Raw genomic sequence first — 6,000 nt, 5'->3', positions numbered from 1 at the left:
CTAAACCATTCTTCGGGCCTTCGACCTAACTGGTACGCCCCGATGGGCCTTTAGTCTATCTAGACCGCCTTGGGTTTGTTGTCCTAGAGCACAAAGTAGGACCACCTCAACCCATCCGCAATCACACAACCAACACATAATTATCATACACTTGCTAGCATACATAAATAGTCATACAGATCTACGGATCACTAATCATAGAATCATCCTATATACCAGGATACAGATCTAACAAATCACTAAACATACTATCATCCTATATACCAAGATATTGATCTAACAGATCACTAAACATAGCATCATCCTATAACCAGGATACAATCCAAAAAGGGCCAACATTGGTGCAACCTTATTAGTATAGTGAGGAAAACTCACTCCACAAGTAGTGTTGAACCGATAAAGTCAAATCCCAACTCAAAGCTCCAAACTCAACTGCCTGTAACCACCATATAACTAATTTCCATTAAAAGCCCAAATTATTAAAATACCCTCAGAAGTCAACTTGGTCAACCATGGTTAAAGTCAACAGTCAACAATCAAGGTCAACAGTCCATGTTAACCCAACTCGTCGAGTGCATCCAACAACTCATCGATTTCCTTCAGTGTTCAGAAATATGAGAGAAATCCTAGTCAACTCGCTGAGTTATTTCATCAACTTGCCGAGTTCGTTTATCATCCAGAAGACGGGAAAACTCGATCCAACTCGTCGAGTTAGCAGAACAACTTGTCGAGTTCTTCAGCATCCAAAAGGCGGGTAAAACCCTCACCAACTCATCAAGTTCTTCCTAACCTTTATGCATTCAGACGTTTCCAAGCGAGTCTAATGCTCTAAACTACAAATCTGCTCCCATATGACTGATATACCACGTAAAGTTACTAACCTTACGTGCATGCAAGGCATCTAAGGGATTGAAACACTCATATGAATCTTATTATGGGTTTTAGAGCATGAAGGAAGGCCAAGACCTAATAAAGTTGGAAACTTTAAGTCCAATGAGGCCCTAAGATGCTCAGATCTGAAGTCCTAGCTTTAAATTGAGCTGAAGACCAAGAATGACTCAAGAATAAGCTATAAATGACCATAAAGTCTCTAATGAAGAGATCTAACAAAGGAGTGATCAAGATGATTACTTTTTACCTCCAAATGGTTGTAGAAACAGTGAAGCTCCCAAATCTAAGGCCTTCTACACAATCCAACCTATTCAAGCTTCTAGTTTCCTCCAAAAGAACACAAGATTTACTCTCTAAAGCTTACGCACACACACACACTCAAGAAAGAAATATAGCACAGCTAGGGTTTTTCTCTGGACAATAAAGTGGTAAGGGAGGCCGGTAAAGGGGTTTAAGGTCCTTTAAATAGGGTGCAAACCCTAAAAATTAGGGTTTTCATGCACAGCCTCAACTTGTCGAGTTGGGGTCCTCCAACTCGTCGAGTTGGGGGCCTCCAACTCGTCGAGTTGGTATCATAATCCATGCGGCCTTATTAGTTTCTACACGACGATTTGGGGCCTCCAACTCGCCGAGTAGGTCTTATGTGATGAACAAAAATCTTAAAATTGAATACCTAGGAGTCGGGATGTTACAAGTCCGTAGTTATATCTTTGGATAATATTCAGGTGGATAGGAGCCTGAATTATGTGGAGAATCCCATTGCAATATTCGATAGCAAAACTAAAGCTCTTCATAACAAGGCGGTGAAGCTAGTGAAGGTGCAATGGCAGCACCGGAAGGACTCCGAATGAACTTAGGAGCCAGAGGACAAGATGCGAGAGCGTTACCCGGATCTATTTGCGACAGTAGACTTTGAGGATGAAGTCTAGTTCAAGTGGGGGTGAGTTGTAACACTCTAATCCATGTATTCCATTATTTACCCTCAAAGTATTTCATTTTGGCAAAAAAAGGTCCTTCCGTACATTTGGGTACACTTAGCATACACGTGTATGTGCATTGGGTGGTTGAGGCTCGTACGTTGGGCGCACGAGCATGTACACGGGGCGTACATTGAAGATGACTAAAACCCTAATTTCTTGACTTTCACACTATTTTAACAACCTTATATCATTTGGAGCAAACCCTAATCAGCCTCCATAGCCTTATTTCGTCCTTAAACCCATTTTTGCAAGAACTTGTGAGTTTTGAGCCTAAAGGTGTGTTTGGTGACTTTTCTAGAGGGTATTCAAGAAGAAGAAAGTGGTGCTGTAGTCTTGATCAAGAAAGGAGCCTTTGGATCCTGCATCTAGATCATCTTGGAGAGCTTTTAAAGGTAAAAAGCTTGCATCTTCCCTATCCTCCTTGCTTGTTGAGTTAGGGTTTGTTAGAGTCTATTTTTGAGTCCATAAATCAGCTTGGGAGTTTGGGCAACTCCGGAGTTTAGGAAGGTTATATCTGCGACACTTGGAGTTGTTTATAGTATAAAAATGCAATATTGATGTCTTCTTTGGCTCCATACATGGGTTAAGACCTTTGGAAAGGTCTTAATAAAGTATATTGGGTTGTTGGGATCTTATATAGCATGCAAAGGCATAAAGTCACCAACTTTATGCCTTAGGACCATTATATTGACCAAGATCTGAATTTTGAGAGCCTGCATGCATTAAGCACTTAATGGATTTTGTATATGAACAATTTGTACGTTGGGTGTACTATGTTGTACACTGCGCGTACAACCCCTTAGCTCAATACGCTAAGTGTACGCTCTCAGGAAGTTTAGGCCTTTGGTGGATTTCAAACCGTTGGGCCCTAAGTGTTTGGGTCTGGACTCGCTGGTGTCTTGGGCCTAAATTCATCATTTGGGCCAAGGTTGGCATGTTGGGCCCTTTGGGCCTTGTGGCCCGATAGAGAAATGAATTTTAATGTTAGGCCCATTAGTGAATGAAAAGCCTTTAGTCCATTATGAGGGGACTTGGACTTAGGATTTTGGGCCCATGTCTAGGATATGGCATAATACTAACTAGGGTTATTTGTATATTGTTCAGTGTGATATTTTGAGTTAGTAGTTGAGCAGCTTTTGTGTTCAGCAGACTGAGGTGAGTTTTCTCACCAAACCAATGGGTCGAAGGCACCAATGTTGGCCTATTACTTGATATGAGATTTCCATAGTGGCATATGCAATGGTTTTGTTATTTGGTATGTATTGATTTACACGAAGACCATAGGAGAGCCCATCACACTTGGAAAGACCATGACGGGTAGCCCATGACCCTTGGGTACAAGACCATAGGGATAGCCTATAGCATCCCGATTGAAGACCATAGAAGGAGTCCATGGCAGATTTTTGTGTATATGTGCATGACATTATGTGGTTATATGCTTTGTGTATTTTAGGAAACTCACTAAAAGTGTGCTTATAGTTTTGTTGGGTGTTTTAGGTACTTCTCGTTCTAAGGGCAAGGGCCCGGCTTGATGGCGTAGTGTGCACTCTCCAGTATTTCTGCACTGGTTGTTTTGGATACTCTGATCTTTTCAACAATGTGTTTATGTAATGTAGTTTTGAAAAACAAATATGAATGAGCTTTCTAATTATTAAATGAAAATTTTACCCGAATTTTTGGGTTGTTACATGGATCTAGTAAAGTATTAGGCCTTTAAGCTTGTTATTGGACCATAGGTGGCATGGTTGGGCCTTTTGGGCCTTATGGCCCATTAATTTTTTTGGACCCTGGATGTTAGGCCCATTATTGAAGGAAAGACTTTTAGGCCTTATTGGAGGAGTTTGGACTTAGGATTTTGGCCCATGCCTTGAGTTGTGACTTAATTCTAATTAGGTTAATTTGTATATGTTCAGTGTGAGATTTTCGGACCAGTAGTCGAGCGTTATTTATATCAGCAGACTGAGGTGAGTCTTCTCACCATATCCATGGGCTGAAGGCACCAATGTCGGCCCAATATCTGATATTTGGATTGTTAGTTGTTATGCATTGATTGTATGAAAACCCCGGGGGTAACCCGTGGCACTTGTGTGAAGACCATGGGAGTAGCCCCTGACACTTTGATATCAGACCATGGGGGTAGCCCATGACATTCCAGGTGAAGACCCTGGGGGTAGCCCATGACACTTGGATATCAGACCATGGGGGTAGCCCATGACATTTCAAGTAAAGACCATGGGGGTAGACCATGGCAACTTTATGTATGCTGCATGATATTCTATGGTTATATGTTGTGTGATATTTTGGGAGCTCACTAAGCTCTTGCTTATGATTTATTCGGGTGCTTTTCAGGTACTTCTGGTACTAAGGGGAAGGGTCCGGCTTGATAGCGCAGCATTCACTCTCCAGCACTTTCCAAATTTATCTATTTTGATATCTGATATTTGATACAATATGATATAATGGATCTTTGGGAGCAAATTCTGATTGCATTTTCATTTTCAAAAGTGAAAATTTTTATCAGGTTTTTGGGCTGTTACAGTTATATGTGAAAATATTATCAACCGTTTCTTAGTTATGTGTCCCTGTAGATTTCAATTGTAAATTGACATTCGGTTAAAAGTTTTAATGTTATTCAGTTTTTTATTAATTTCCACCATCACCGGCTAACTTTGCATCCCACTTGACTTTTAGGGTGGATCCACCAGTGATTGAAGTCCCTCGATGTTGGAATCTCATGGGAGTTTTTGACATTCTTAAGAAGAATAATAATGTCAGTCTTGCATTAAAAATGAAAACGCGGATTAATTCACGCCCTTTTGAGTTTTTACTATTCACAAACACAGAAAATGTCATTATTAAAAATTACAATTTGCATCTAACTAAAAACGTATCCAGAAAACCATATTGCACTAAAAATGAAAAGTTGAATTCAATTCACTAACGATTTTGACTATTCGGTTGCACAGTGTGGCTTACTTTTATCGCCGATAATATTATATGGCATGTGTTGCTAGCGGTGTATACCACACCTTATTTTTTTTCTACGGATAAATTTCATCGATGCATCAGGGAAGGTTTTAAGGGGTTCCTGGTGTGGCACCGGCAACCCCTAACTTTTCTGGTCGCAGTGTAAAAAATTTCGATTTTTCGATTTTTTTTAACTATTTTTCATGTATCGGCAACACTACTCATCCCAGCAACACCTACTATGTATTTCTACGTCCGTCCATACGATGCATATATAATATATACAACTGTGGAACACATCAGTAATTACCAACAATAAAAGACAATTAAACAATATTTTCATTTAACATCCTTCTTTTGTTAGAAATACTATTAAATTTTTGTAGACAAAAACATCATAGCACCTTTTGTCCTTTATTTTAAATGTTCAACATACCCATAAAATGTGAGTGATTAAAAACTCCAATAAGATAAGGGTTCGTACTTGGTTGGGAGATCTCAAAGGGAACCTCTCTTAGCTTATCAATCCCTGTATCTGTCCACTTATCATACTCCTTACAAAAACATTATATACCAAAGATAAACTTCTTATATAAGTCCATGGAGTAAACACATCGTATAAATTCTCAATTCACAGTATGCAACTTCTTTTTAATAAAGAGTAGGTTTATGGTCATTGTTTTCTTTTATGGTTTAAAGTGAATTATTGAATCAAAACGTTCAAAATCAGATTCATATACACGATAGCCACCTTGTGGGATTGAAGCGATTAACCTCCTGCTACCAAAGGTTCAAACTCTCATTGCTTATCGATATAGTTGTTGTCCTGCTGATATTGTCGTTGAAAAAGTTCTTTAAACCAATAACCTCCAGCCTGAAAACTAATTAAACAAAGCAAAAACTCACACATTTAAATCAAGTATGTCGAATCAAAAAGATCAAGAAATTATCCTTTTTATCACATTGAAACGAATTTGACATTTCAGGAAAAAAAAAAAAAAATTACGGTTGCAAGAAGATTTTCAATCGATTTAGGGGCGTATTTTGTGTAATCGTAATCATCATCAGCAACATGAAGATTTGGGCTTCAGATTATCTGATAATAAAATTTGAGCTTCAATTTATGTATATATAAATTCTTCACTGGGCCATCATCCGGGCC

Source organism: Lactuca saligna, chromosome 8 (assembly GCF_052625555.1).
Source record: "Lactuca saligna cultivar CGN05327 chromosome 8, ASM5262555v1, whole genome shotgun sequence".
Taxonomy (NCBI): Eukaryota; Viridiplantae; Streptophyta; class Magnoliopsida; order Asterales; family Asteraceae; genus Lactuca; species Lactuca saligna.
The sequence above is the reverse complement of the archived record's forward strand: the minus strand, read 5'-3'. Positions refer to the sequence as shown.